Genomic DNA, 14,723 nt, shown 5'->3' with positions numbered 1-14,723 from the left:
TCTGCTTCCATCCCTTCCATAATGAACTCTCATCTCATCCTTCATCCACCACAAAGAAAAAGGAAAGCATAAATAAACCATGAAAACATGCCTTGTAGCTATGAGTGACATTTTTAATCACAGGAACACATAGTATATCAGATTAGTGAAATCCAAGGGAACTCACTGAAATGAATTTCAAGGAAATGCCATAACATTTCACTGAAAATTCACATGAAATTAGGTGCATTGTTCCAGACACACCACCAGGTTGTTAGGAAATTGCTGTGATGAATACAGTGTTCTCACAGGTTTATCTGCACTGCAAAAAAAAAAAAAAAAAAACTCTCTGCAGCAGCAAGACTTGAAGCCTGAGACAACTAACTTGGGCTTGAGCTATGGGGCACGCTGGATTTCAGAGCGCAGGCTCCAGCCCAAGCCTGAATGTCTACACTGTTATTTTTAGCCCCATAGCGAGCCCTGTGGAGCTTGTTTGTTTGTTTGTTTTTTGCTGTATAGACATATGGAGCAGAGGCACAGAAAGTAAAATCTGTTGGCCTGCTGCTGTTGCACTTGGAAATTCTATGGGAAATCTGTACATGGAATGGCTACAGAACTGCATCCTGACATTTCTGCCGTCTCACCTTATCGTGTGAGATGGTAGGTCACCAGTGCCCCTCAAACAGGTGGTCGTTAGCCTTTATTCAAGCAACCTCGCTTGATGGTGGCAGTCTCACCAACTATTGCCCTGGCTCAAATTTTCCTTCGCCCTGGAAGCTTATTGTGAAGAAAAGCCAGTGGTGGTTGGAATTTTTAGATTTGCTTGACCCCTTTCAGTCTGCCATTAGGCCGAGGGATGGCACGGTGGTTTAGGTAGCCGTTGTTTTGTGCATGTGGTTTTTTATTAAGATCTGGCACTTGTGGCTGAGGAGGCTGTTGTAACTTCACTTTCTCTCTTTAGATTGCTAAAAAGTCTGCCTGTCACCATGGGCAACTGCCATTTTGTGAGGCAGAATTGATGCAGCTCGTTACAGAGGAGACATCATGCTTCCTCAGAAAAACTTTAATGTGACCCGGAACTGGCTCACTGTGAATTGAAGTGTGTGTTTGGTAAAATTTGTCAGGGAAGCCAATCGGACATTAAAAACACTATTGAACAGAAATAGCCTAAGAACCAAGTATAAGGTACAATATATTGATCCGTTGAGTGGATTTATGCACGTATCACCTGCTCTTATTGCTTCTTTAACCGTAGCTGTGGAGTTAATAAAAATGAGGGAGAAACAGACTTACAGGGCTTCATTCTGCCACGATTTACACTCCTGCAACACCATTTAAGTCAGTGAGGTTACTCAGGACAGGGTAGAATTTGGCCTATCCTGTTTACAGGTCAGCTGGTCTCAATCCTATACATCTCAGTACACAGGGATGCTATTTAATGACTAGCTGTATGTGTTTTGGAGGGTTTCACTGTCCATGAAGGTTTTGCATGTCTTAGGGAAATCTCTTGTTCTTTCACTAGTTCTTCATTTAAATTGGTTGTACCATATATCTGTCATATCCTCCTGACATGCCCATAATTATCACTGGTGCGCCTCCCTCTCCCATGTAAAACATACATGGAGAGGGATTGTAAATGTAAACCAATCATGAGGTTTTCGTACTACAGTAATTCAACATGAAAATTTCGCTATTTTTAATATATATGTGCAGAGTGGCAATGATTATATTAAATCAGTCATTCCTGCCTTAATCTGCATTAAACATGTAGTTTCCAACCTACTAAGGTGTCATCTCATGTCTGTATATGACAGCATACATGAATGAGATTACTAGGTATAGAAGAGGATGCATGAGCTGGTGTAATTTCAACATTTTAAAACCACTTTTTGTCGTAAAATAAGATGAAAAGGCTGCAATAGGAGGAGCTGTTTCTTGGCAGAATCAGTCACTTCGGTTGCAGTGAAAATGATCGGTTGTTTGCTCCAAAATGTCCAGTCAAAGGCTAGGTCCATGCTACCCGCCCGATTTGGCGGGTAGAGATTGATCTTCTGGGATCGATTTTTATCGCGTCTCATCTGAACGCAATAAATCGATCCCAGAAGCGCTCCCCCGTCGACTGCGGAACTCCTGCTCGCCGAGAGGAGGAAACGGTGTCGACAGGGGAGCTTGCCTGCGCCGCATGGACCCGCAGTAAGTAAACTTAGTTCGATCTAGGAAACGTCAACTTCAGCTACGCTATTCTCGTAGCTGAAGTTGCATTTCCTAGATCGATCCCCAGCCCCAGAGTGGACCAGCCCAAACTTGCCTTAAGACAGCGTGACAGGGACACAAGTAATTCTTACTTGTGGAGCAGTCCAACAGATTTCAGTGACTGTTTCAAGTAAACTACTGCTCAGCATGAACACTGATGGCAGAATCTGGCTTTAATGAAGGTGGTCTTCTAACAGAAATGAAATGGTGTCAGGCCCCTGGTCTTTCTGGGCCATGTTTACAAAAATATTCAGATCCCTAAAGATACAGATAGGTGCTTTGAAAATCCCACTAGGCACCTAAGTCAATTAGGCATCCAGGCCCAGTTGCCCAAATGTGCTTAGGTGCCGGTAGGAGGTATTGGCCATAACTCCCCAGGGCCACCCGGAGGATTCAGGGGGCCTGGGGCAAAGCAATTTCGGGGGCCCCTTCCATAAAAAAAAGTTGCAATACTATAGACTACTATATTCTCGTGGGGGCCCCTGCGGGGCCTGGGGCAAATTGCCCCACTTGCCCTCTTCCCCCCCCCCCCGGGCAGCCCTGTAACTCCCCTCAGTCTGGGAGAGAGGCCACGTCCCCTCCCTCTTATAACAAGCAGCCTTCGAGGCCCTGGCTCAGTAGATAGGACCAAGCAGCCTGTAGTTGGAGCCCTAACCCCAGGCAGGGCGCAGGCCCCCATGCAGGCCACAGCACCCAATGAGCTAAGGGTGCAGCACCAAACAGTCTGGGGGTGCAAGCTCACAGGCTAAGGGAGCAGCACCGAACAGGCTAAGAGCACAGTCCCTAAAGTGGAGCACAGCACCAAACAGGCTAGGGGCGCAGCAGAAAGCAGGCTGAAAGTCATAGGCCCCCAGGGGGAACTCAGCACCAAACAAGCTAGTGGCGCAAGTCCCCAGGTGCAGCACAGCACCAAAACTGGCTAAAGAGGGCAGCACTGAACAGCCTAAAGGGCACAGTCCACCAGGAGGGGTGCAACACCAAAGAGGTTAAGGGGCATATGCCCCCAGTTGGGGCACAGCACCAAACACGCTAATGGCACAAGTCCCCAGTTGCGGTGCAGCACCAGACAGGCTAAAGAGCACAGGCCCCTAGCAGGGGCACAGCCCCAAACGGGCTATCACCTGATGCCCTAACTCAGGCAGATGGCAGACAAATGCAGGCCTGATAGCCTAAGGTTTGTAGGCTGCCACCCTAGGGTGGGGTTGGCTGCAGGGAGTTAGGGGACCCAGGCCCACTCTACTCCACTGAGTCCTAGCCCAGGGCCCTAACATAGAGTTACCATCCGTCCGTATTTCCCCGGACATGTCCGGTTTTTGGGTCTCTAAATAGCTGTCCGGGAGGAATTGGTAACAAGGTTAAAATGTCTGGGGTTTTTTTTTCTCCCTCGCCTCCTTCCCTCCCTTCCATGCAGAGTGCGGCTGCTGATTGGGCGGCTGGGCCGATTGACCTGCTCCCATTGGCCTCCAGCAGCCAGAGCCCTCCCCTGCTCCCCCCTCCCTCTGTCTGCAGCCCTGTGTAACAGACAAACCGACCCACCAGGCAGCATGTTTTGCAAACACGTGGAGCCAGAATGGTAAGAGGAGTCGGGGGGGGGAATCAGGGAGTGGGGGAGTGTTGGATGGGTCCCTGGCCTCCACCTGCCACCCCTCCTCCGTGCGTCCCCCCCCGTGGGCCCCTCCTCCCTGCCTGCCTCTCCCTTGCCTGCTTGTACTGCCAGAGCCAGCAGCAACTGCTGTCTGCTGCCCCTGGGTCCTAGCGTCCCCCATCCACTAATGGGAAGACAAGCTGCCCTTACCCTGCCCTTCCACCCTAGCCCTGAGCCTCTCCAATGCCCCAAACCCCTCAGCCCTCATCCTAATCCTCTGCTCCATTCCTGAGCCCCCTCCTGCATCATGAACCCTTCATCCTCAGACCCACAGCCCTCACCCCTGCATCCCCTCCTATCCCCAAACTCCCTCCCCCCTTCCCACACACCCCCTCCTGCCCTCAAACTCCCTCCCAAAGCCTGCATCACCTCCCTTTGCACCGCCTCCCACCCCCAAACTCTATCCCAGAACCTGCACCCCTCCTGCACCCTAATCCCCAGCCCAGGACTGCACACCCCAGACCTCCTCCCCCCACCCAACCCCCCTCCCAGAGCCTTAGGCAGGTGGGGAGGGGGTTCTGGGCACCACAAAAATTTCTACAAACCTGCCACCCATGCGAGTGGATAAGGGTTGGGGCAGACAGGGGACAGCTGGGTCCTGGGGGGGGCAGTTAGGGTGGGGGGTTCTCAGCAGGGGGCAGTCAGGGGACAAGAAGCAGGGAGGGATTGGGTTCTGAGGGGGGCAGTCAGGGGGTGGGAAGTGGGAAGGAGTGGATGGGGGTGGGGTGGGGCGGGGCTTCCCCCCCCCCGTCCTCTTTTTTGATTGTAGAAATATGGTAACCCTACCCTAACAGTGGTAGATGGTTCCACCATTGGGTCTGAGGGATCCAGCCAAAACATGCTGACCAGTCTTCTGGCCACACAACGGGGGGGGGGGGGGGTGGTTCCTCCCCTTCTGTCTTGGAGAGAGGCCACATCCCATCGCTACAGTGCCTATCTCCCCTGACTACAACGGGCATTAGGTTCCTAACCTGTTTAAGCACTCTGTAAATCCCACTAGGATCTGGCCCTATTCTCAAGAAGATAAGCTGAGTGGGAGCTGTTGTCTGACTCCACTCAGTTGGCTGTAGGCCTCTTGACTTTTGTGCAGCTGCAGAAGCAGCAGCCTAATCACATCTGCAGTTCAGCTAGAAGCCACAGGGAGTGATTTGAGAACCTGTGCTCCCCAATTACTAGTACAAGGAGATCGTTAATGCTAATTGGGTTTTGTTTAACTTTCCCACTTAAAAAGCAAATCCCTTCCAAATGTGACTGCTTTAATATACAGAGCACATGTTTGTAGAGATGAACTATTGCTTTAAAATGGCTTTTATTTTTGTGAAATATGTGGATCCAATACACTTTGCCTCCTGTTGTCTCAGAAGGTAATTTTATTTCCAAGGATGGCCGTAATCAGTAATAATGCAGTGAATTTAAAGTAATGAAATATTGTATGCCCACTTGTTCTTTGTGCATGCAATCATATAGCTATGGCTCTCTGATTTTACAGTGGGTTTTTCAAAGATCAATAGCATCCATTTTTAGTGGCTCATTCTGGGTTTATTAGCAGAGGCAAACCCTGCTTCTCTGCAGTCTTTTATGGCCTTACAGGATTCTAAAACGAGTGAGCCAAATTCTGCCCAAAGAGAAAAGACACACATAAGCAAAGAGTAAAAAGCTATTTCACAGTGAAAAGTTTAAATAATTTAGAATAAGTGTGTGTATACAGTTGGCAGTGAAGTTATTCATTCATGATGAATCTTATCCAAAGCTTACTGAACTCAGTGGGAGTCTGATGATTGATTTCAGTGGGTTTTGGATCGGACTAAGGTGACACCAGCTGAGAAGAGTATAAATACCTATAAGGGATTATAATTTGTGTCACTAGCCTCAGATAAACTTCCACCTATCACAGTCAAGCATAGGGTCAGTATGCCAATGGATCCATCTCTTTTTCTAAAAGAGATGCTATTCTGTGTCCAGGGCTCAGTACACAATTGCAGAAAAATCTGAGCCTGCTTCTTTATCCCATTTCTGAATATTCTTCAAATTCTTCCCCAGAATTCTGCTTACAGACTGAGAGAATCCAAAAGTCCTTTTATGTTGCTCTTGAAATAGAATCCTCTTCTTGTTGAAAATTAATTATTGAGTGTTCCACTGCTTTATAATATATTTATGTGCCTCTCTCTTTTAGAACATAGAGTGTTGTTTTAAACAAAGCTCAGGCAAGAGAAGAGCCCAGTTTTGCTTTGTGGGGTCTATTCTCCCAAATAACTCATGAGGGAACACTATCTGCAGGCAGATCTAATGTACCCATTATTGTGGTAACTAAGTGTCATATATAAAATGGAGAGTAACATTTCTATAATCTTGATTTTCAGACACAGGCTTCCATGTGTGCATGAACAATATTGCTTAATAAGCTTTTCTCATAAGATAAAAGTGGGCTTTGTACAAAAGTATGTGTGATGCTGGCAAACCAGGTGCCAGTTCTTGCCAAGATCTAACAAATTAGCTAAGAACGAACAAATTCATACCTGGAGACCAGACTAGTTCACCTGTATGTTAGTCTTGCTCAAAATAGGTATTAGTCTTGCTCAAAATAGGTATTAGTCTTATAAGAATGTATTTAGTAATCAGACTGTATGAAATGCTTGTAAGTTGTTGCATGCATTAATCTTACGTGTAATGTTGGTATTCCATGCTATAAGAAAATATGTTAAGTTTTACTTTATAACTTTGAAAATGTTTGCTCTGAACTTGTGAACCCACACATGGGAATTGTCCCCACACCCACACCCATCCAGAAAGACCATCAAGGAACATTGCAGTACAAAGGATTGGTTAATGGCCCTATTGCACCTTGGAAATGCTACGTGCAAGGAAGCTTGTCCTGTGGACTTGGAAGCTGAATGAAGGAAATAAAACAAATTAGCATGAAAATTTTCCATCTCCCTTTGCTGTTTGAACTCTGACAGGGCCAGAGACTCTAAAGTAAGCCAGAGATTCTCAGCGGTTACCCCTAGGTATGTCCTGAAAGACACTTTGAATTGACAAATCACTACAACTCTGTCATTCTTAGGATTTAGATGGTAACTCATTTGTGTGTGTTTGCTTGCTTTAACCTATAAAGAATTTATTTCTTTTTCCTAGTTCATAAACTTTTAGATAGCTTATTACAGGATTGGCTACAGATGTTGTCTTTGGTGTACAATCTAGAGTACTAGTTGATTTGGGATAAGTGACTGGTCTCTTGGGACTGGAAGCAACCGGAATATTGTGATTTATGGTGTAAGTGACCATTTATCACTAAATACAATTTGCCTCTGTGGCACGAGAGACTGCAGCCCAAGGCGGGGTGGGCAAACTACGGCCCGCGGGCCACGTCCAGCCCATCAGACCTTTTAATCTGGCCCTCAAGCTCTCTCTCGGGAGCGGGGTCGGGGGCTTGTCCCGCTCCATGAGTCTCCCAGAAACAGCGACATGTCCCCGCTCTGGCTCCTACATGTAGGGGCAGCCAGGGGGCTCTGCACGCTGCCTCCACCCTAAGTGCTGGCTCTGCAGTTCCTATTGGCCAGGAACCATGGCCAATGGGAGATGCAGGGGCAGCACCTGCGGACGGGGCAGCGCACAGAGCTGCCTGGCCAGCGCCATGCCTCCGCATAGGAGCCAGAGCGGGGACATGCCGCTGCTTCTGGGAGCTGCTTGAGGTAAGCGCCACCTGGAGCCTGCACCCTGACATCCTCCTGCGTCCCAATCCTCTGCCCCAGCCCTGATCCCCCTCCTGCCCTCCAAACCTCCTGGTCCCAGCCCGGAACCCTCTCCTGCACCCCAAACCCCTCATCCCCAGAGCCCTCTCCCCTCCCGCACCTCAACCCCTGTCTGGAGCCCCCTCCCGCAACCTGAACTCCTTTTTTTGATTAAATTACAAGTTTGGCTGATTAAGGTAATTGTGTTGATGTAATATACCTAAACTTTTGCAAGGTATTTGACTTGGGACACCACCACCTTTCAACTGAAAAATTCTTAACAGTACAAAATTAACATGGCACATAGTAAATGGATTAAAAATGGCTAACTGACAGATCTCAAAATGTAATTGTACTTAGGAAAGCATTGCTGAGCATGTTTGTTTCTAGTGGGGTCCTGCAGGATTCAGTTCTTGGGCCTATGCTATTTAACATTTTTATCAGTGACCTGGAAGAAAACATGAAATCATCACTGATCAAGTTTGCAGATGATACAAAGATTGGGGAAGTGATAAATAACAAAGAGGACAGGTCACTGATGCAGAGTGATCTGGAGGGCTTGGCAAACTGGACAAAAGCAGACAATATGTGTTGTAAGACAGTCAAATGTAAGGTCATTCATTTAGGAACAAAGAATGCAGGCCATATTTACAGGATAGGAGACTCTCTATCTTGGGACGCAGTGACTCTGAAAAAACAGCTGAATATGTATGATGCTTCAGCCAAAAGGGCTAAATGTGATCTTTGGATGTATTAACGGGAATATTAAGTGAAATAGGGAGGTTATATTACCTCTGTATTTGGCATTGTTGTGACTGCTACTGAAATACTGTGTCTGTTTCTGGTGTTCACACGTCACGAAGAATGCTGAAGAGTGTTCACAGAAGAGTCACAAGAATTATTAAATGATTGGAAAACATGCCATATAATGATAGGCTCAAGGTGCTCAATCTATTTAGCTTAACAAAGCATTAAGGGTTGACCTAATCACAGTTTATATGGCGAACAGAAATTTGATAATGGGTTCTCCATCTCTAGGTATTACAATAGACAATGGCTGGAAGACAAAACTAGACAAATTCAGACTGGAAATAAGGTGCAAAATTTTAAAAGTGAGGATGATGACCCACTGGAACAATTTACCCAGGGTTGTGGTAGCTTATCCATCAGTGCAGGGCCTTCCCTACCCATACGCAAAGTACGCAGCTGCTGTGCTCCAGCCCCTGCTTCACCTCTTCCCCATGGCCCCCGGCTCTGCTCCACCCCCACCCTGCCTCTTCCCACCCCTGCTCCGCCCCCACTCCACCCCTTTCCCAAAGCCCCCGCCCCTGCTCCTCACCCTTCCCACCTCTTCCTTCCCCCGCTCAGCCCCTCTCCTGCTCCCCGAGGACTGCAGCAGGGGGCGGGCCTGCATTCACCAGCAGCAGTAAGTGGAGTGACCCAGTCCCCTCCGCTCCCCTGGCTCCCAGCCACGTGTCCGGTGAGTACTGGGGGGCAGTTCCCCCTGCACCACAAGGCTGGGAGCCAGGGGAGCAGAGCGGAGCAGGCTGGGGCCAGATCACTCCACTTCCCGTTGCCCCGTGAGTGCAGGGTTGGGCCTGCTCTGCAGTCACCGGGTGGCAGGAAGTGGAGTGACCTGGCCCCGCTCCACTCCACCGGCTCGTGCTGGGGGGCAGTTTCCCCACTGCCCCCTCAAGCCTGCTCCTCCCCCCCGCCCACGGAGTCCTGAGGCTCCACAGAGCCCCCCGCACAGGGGGGCTGCGTAGGGCACCAAAATGGCTAGGGATGGCCCTGCATCAGTGGCAATTTTAAAATTGTGTTTGGATGTTTTTCTAAGAGATATGCTTTAGTTCAAACAGGAATTAAATTCAGGGAAGTCCTATGGTCTGTGTTATACAGGAAGTCAGACTAGATGATCAGTGGCCACTTCTGGCCTTATAATCTCTGAATCTATCAGTCCACAAATAGTAACTGAGTACTTTCCAGTAGTGCGTTATGCAACATGACTAACATCTGTTATGCGTTTGTTCTCTCATCCTCTCCCCAGGGTGGAGTGTTTTATTTTGGTAGGTTGTCTTTTATGCACACATGCATGCACAGGTGCACACACACGCAAAACACATTACTGTATATTTATGTTAGACAAGAGAAGGGTGAAGAAGTGCACCCTAACCTTGGAACAGAAGGTGGTGAGATTTGTGATAGTTCCTGTGGGAGTTCAATCCACAGTCTCAGACTGGCCCTTGAGAAAGTTCTATCTCCTGCACAGACTAGTTTTACCCCAGAACCCTACAGGGGACTGGGATCCCATGGGTCCTGCAGGACCCGCTGCCATAATAGCAGGAGCGGGTAAAATTTACTTTCTTGCAAGCGGGATTGGGTGGGCAAAAAAAAAAAAGAGTGGGGTAATTTGCGGGAAAACACTACATCTCTCGTCAATTTGTCAGAAATAGAATTTCAGCAATGTAAAGCAAGTTTTTCTTTTTTTTAAAAAAAGATGTTAATACTTAAATTTAAGTGAGGGTTAGAAAGAGATTTGATGTCTATTATAACAGGAGTTAAAGTATTTTTTTACGTTTAAGCAAGATTTGTTTTATTCTTTTAGGGGCAAAAATTGTGTCTGAATTCCGTGTGTGTGTGTGTGTGTGTGTGTATAAACACACACACACCAACCAACCAACCATTTTGGGTTTTTTTTTGTTTTTAGTAGCCTGGGGGAATCTGTCTCTCTTGGGGGATTTTTGGGATCTAAGGTTTTTGCAAGTGGGAGCGGGATAAAAATGCAAGAAACAATGCAGGAGCGGGTGGGAGTGTGTATTGCAGGAAGGGAGCGGGATTAGAAAAATAGTCCCACTCAGGGCTCTACTTTACCCTTATTGTAGAAAGTTCCATTGTGCCAGAGGAATGAAGTTGTCAGCCATGGACTCTTCATGCACAAATGTTGGCTGGTTGAGACCCCACTGACAATCAAGCTGATTATGTCCTAAAGATAGGGTGACCAGACGTCTTGTTTTTAAAGGGACAGTCCCATATTTATGCTGTCCTGCAGGTGTCTTGACTTTTTCTTTAAAATGGGCAAATTGTCCCGTATTTTCTGCCCCCCATCCTGTAAGCATGATCTGAGCATGCCTAAACCCCAATGCCTGTCAAACCCCACAGCAGGAGGACCAGATGCAGGCCATTGATAGGTAGCAGAGCAGCACAGACAGACAGTTGGGTACACAGGGAAATATAGGATGAGCGTGAGCTGGAGAGAGAGAGAGCCAGACAATTTTGGTTGCTAAGTTATGGGCTACAGAAGCAGTTGAACTGGCTAAGTGCTTAACTCCTGAAAAGAATTCACAACGGATCCTGGGCAGAGGGAGGTGCCTATCTCTGGCCTGTCAGCCAGGCACACCAGGTCAGCTGCTTAGGCGTCTAAGCCTCTCCTCACATCTCTCCCACTCCCTCACCTCAGCAATTTACTTGATTCTAGAAAAGAGTAATTCAAGAGCTGAATATCTGGGTTCAATCTTTTCCTAAGTCAAAAGATTCAAGTCGAAATAGTAAATTTGACAGATTAGTAGGGCCAGATGTTTGGCTGGTGTAAACTGGTGTAGCTCCCCATTAAAGTCAATGGAGCTGTGCCAATTTACACTAGCTAAGGATCTTGCCCATTAAATGTGCACAGCTAAGAGCTACTCTACCCACTGGGCCAAATTTTCAACAGTCGTGCTCACAAACTATAGAATACAGCTGTCTAACCACCCAATTTACAATAAAACTTGCAGGCACAAATTAGAGGCCAGACTGAAGCTCCTTTTAAAATGTGGCCCATTACACAAGACTCAGATGGAGACAGAACATCCCTGAATATGTCACCAGCTGCTTTCCTTCTCATCTCTTCTTTGAATGGCAACCCATTTCAAACAAGCAGACTTCATTTTCACATTTCTCAGACTCAGCTGTGTTTTTTGAAACCCTGTTTCACTGAGCGGCAGCTTAGCATTCAGCCTGGCACCCATTCTAAGAGCTTTAAAAAAGAGGAACAACCCTGACAATAAACGTGCCATTTGAGCGTATTTCATTTCTTTAAAACTAACTGTTCACATTACATCTGCACATTTTGTTAATCTACAAAAAAATGTAAATAGTATTTGACGTATTGGTGTCATAAATCATTCTGTTTTATGCCCCCGAGACAGAGGGAGCTATGCCACAAAAGTCTGCCTCCTCTCATTTATTAAACTGTTGCTTAAAGGATGTAGGTTTCAGTTCAGGGTTCATCTTTTTAAAGAAACCTCACCCCAGAGTTTTCCCCAGAGCCTGACCGAGGGGTGTTTTCATCTTCTACCCCATGCATTCCTTATGTTGAGAGCCTCCCTCACCTTTCAGTTAGCCTAGGACAGTGGCTCTCAACCTTTCCAGACTACTGTACCCCTTTCAGGAATCTGATTTGTCTTGTGTAACGCCAAGTTTCACCTCACCTACAAACTACTTGCTTACACAATCGGACATAAAATACAAGTGTCGAAGCACACTGTTACTGAAAAATTGCTGACTTTCTCATTGTTACCATATAATTATAAAAATAAATCAATTGGAATATAAATATTGAACCTACATTTCAGTGCATAGTATATAAACAGAGCCGGCTCTAGGTTTTTTGCTGCCCCAAACAAAAAAAAACGTCTGAGAGCGCAACTGCTGAAGCAAAAAAAAAAAAAGGGGTGTCCGGAATGCCGCCCCTGAAATTGTGCCGCCCCAAGCACGTGCTTGGTTTGCTGGTGCCTAGATCCGGTCCTGTATATAAAGCAGTATAGTATATAAAGCATTCTCTGTATGAAATTTGAGTTTGTACTGACTTCACTAGTGCTTTTTATGTAGCCTGTTGTAAAACTAGGTAAATACCCAGATGAGTTCATATACGCCCTGGAAGACCTCTGTGTACCCCCAGGGATACATGTACCCCTGGTTGAGAACCACTGGCCTAGGATGATATGGCCAAAAACAGCTCAGTCACACAGGTGCAGCTCCCATTTCCTGCAATAGGAGTTGTATAGTGTTTAATGAGAGCAGAATTTGGTCCCCAATGAACATTTTGAGCCAAATTCAGCCTGGCTGTAAGCAGCTGTAACTCCATTGCTTAGTAAAGTGGCAAATACAAGTGACTAACTACAACTGCCTTAGAGCAAAAGATTGGAGAGGTCTGAATTTGGCCTTTTAGCTTGTATAAGCAGATAGCTGATAATATGAAAACCAGCCTTTTTTGCTGATTTTTATAATGTCATGAGCAGCTGCTGATAACTCAGCAAGACCTGAAACATCTTATTTTGTGTTTTGGGGAAGGGATGATGGGGATATGGAGGTATTTGCATTTCCTAACTTCCCCCCATTTGGGGAAGAGGGGCATAGTGAGATTGCTCCCTGGCTTCTTTCTATCCTTTACAAAAATCTTGGAGAATAACCAGAAAGGTATTTAAAGTTTTCTCAGAATGGCATTTAGAATTTCCAGACAACCGCTGCCACGAGAGAGCCAGTCTACAAAAAAAGCAGGTGATTTTGGACCGCTACCAAAACTGCTCCAGACAGAATTCTCTATGGGGAAGGAGAACAGTTCAGAAATTGTTCCTAATTAGTTCAGCCCACACTGTGAAATCACAGCAGAGTGGACAAGTACTTGTATGTGTCAATTTAGACATCCCCATTCTGTTTCTTGCACCTTTTCCAACCTGCTTATTGCTTGTAAAAACGTAGGCTGTGGGATCTCTTACTCAGGTTCTTCATACAGTATGCTGCTGATAGGCTGATTTTCGTATTGCTAGCTGTTTTGTTAATTTTGGTAATGACATGATCAGCCACTGATAATTCAGATAGACCTGCAACATCTTATTTTGTATCTTGTGTGTGTGTAGGGGGGTGATGGGGATATGGAGGTGTCTGCATAATCTTATATTCAGGGACGGATTTAGTCTTGTGGGCATTGGGATCAAATGGAAGATTTTTCACCCCACACTCAATTGCTCTCTCCTTATTGGCGACAATAGTGATGCCTAACTGCAAGCCCCTCTTATCAGTCAGTACTATAATGAGGTAAGGCACAGTAGAAAGCAGCGGTAGTTTCAGTAAATGGGATGGGGTTGACTGGCCTGTACAAGCCTTTCCAAGAAAAACGAGGATGCATTGGCAAGGAACAAAATTCAGTCTACACTCATTACTAAGAGACAAGGCAAAGACTCAAACTACTGCTGCATTCGTGTGACAGGAACTCCCCCAGTTCAAGATTAGGCCTTTCACTGCTTCAGTTTGCTTTCTTCCCAATCAAGATACCACACCACTAGTGCCTTTCAGGTTAAATCTCCCTTTCTGAGGTCTGGTTTATTAACATGAAAACAACACTTAAAAGCAAACCTTTCAGTCTTCTTCCCTGGGCTCAATTCATCCTTTCAATTCATAATAGGCTTTAGCATCCTTATAACCCTCCTTCCAGGACTTCCCATTCCTTTTAGTCTTTCCAAGCTAAGCTTGCCCTCCTGCCGTTCTCTCAGCTAATGCTTCTACCCTACTGCACCTTGCAGCTCTCTTCCCAGGCCCTCTGCCTGGGAACGCTGACTTTCTAACCTGCTCTCTCACAATCCTCAGCTAACCACATGCAAGCCTCTTAAGTCACATGGTCCCTCATCCAGGACCTTCCTGATTCCTCAGTCCTATCAAGTGGGAAGCAATTCCCATAAAAGACTGGTCTTGTAACAAGCCCACTGGTGCATGTGTGCTGTTATAATACCCAAAGATCTGGGGAGTAGGAGTTAGAATGATATATCTGACAATGTGGTCTGTTTAACCCCAATCATATCTTAAAGGCAGGTAGAGCAGGTTGGTGTTAATGTTTATAATAGAACAGAAAGCAAGATTAAGGGAGAGATTCCCTCCCCCAATCCAAATGCTTTGTGTTACTCAAATTAAAATTCTTCAGATTGGACGAGTGTTCTCTGTCAGAGCAGCTTCTTTGCTTCCCACTCCTGGTGGGCATGCATTGTGCTCTGGCTAGCCTTAACTGGAGAATGAGGATGGTCGCTTAGAGACCATCTTCACATGCTGTAGCTTAGAGCAACCCCAAGACTGCTCTAACCTACACAGGG

The 14,723-nt window shown here is 46.4% G+C and overlaps 1 protein-coding gene across 6 annotated transcripts in view; it reads left to right on the top strand.

Annotated features, from left to right (window-relative positions):
- The window catches only part of RIPOR2 (RHO family interacting cell polarization regulator 2), a 181,157-nt gene that overhangs the window by 49,530 nt on the left and 116,904 nt on the right, over positions 1-14,723 (top strand). Inside the window, exon 2 of one of the 6 annotated variants that reach the window (XM_065581998.1) lies at positions 3,644-3,805. The exons of the other annotated variants lie outside the window; for them this stretch is intronic. The gene's annotated coding sequence lies outside the window, so the exon portion shown is untranslated. The remainder of the gene's footprint in view (positions 1-3,643; positions 3,806-14,723) is intronic. 6 annotated transcript variants of the gene reach the window in all.

This window comes from Chrysemys picta, chromosome 2 (genome assembly GCF_011386835.1).
Source record: "Chrysemys picta bellii isolate R12L10 chromosome 2, ASM1138683v2, whole genome shotgun sequence".
Lineage (NCBI taxonomy): Eukaryota > Metazoa > Chordata > Testudines > Emydidae > Chrysemys > Chrysemys picta.
Note: the sequence above shows the minus strand (reverse complement) of the source record. Positions and strands in the feature narration are given on the sequence as shown.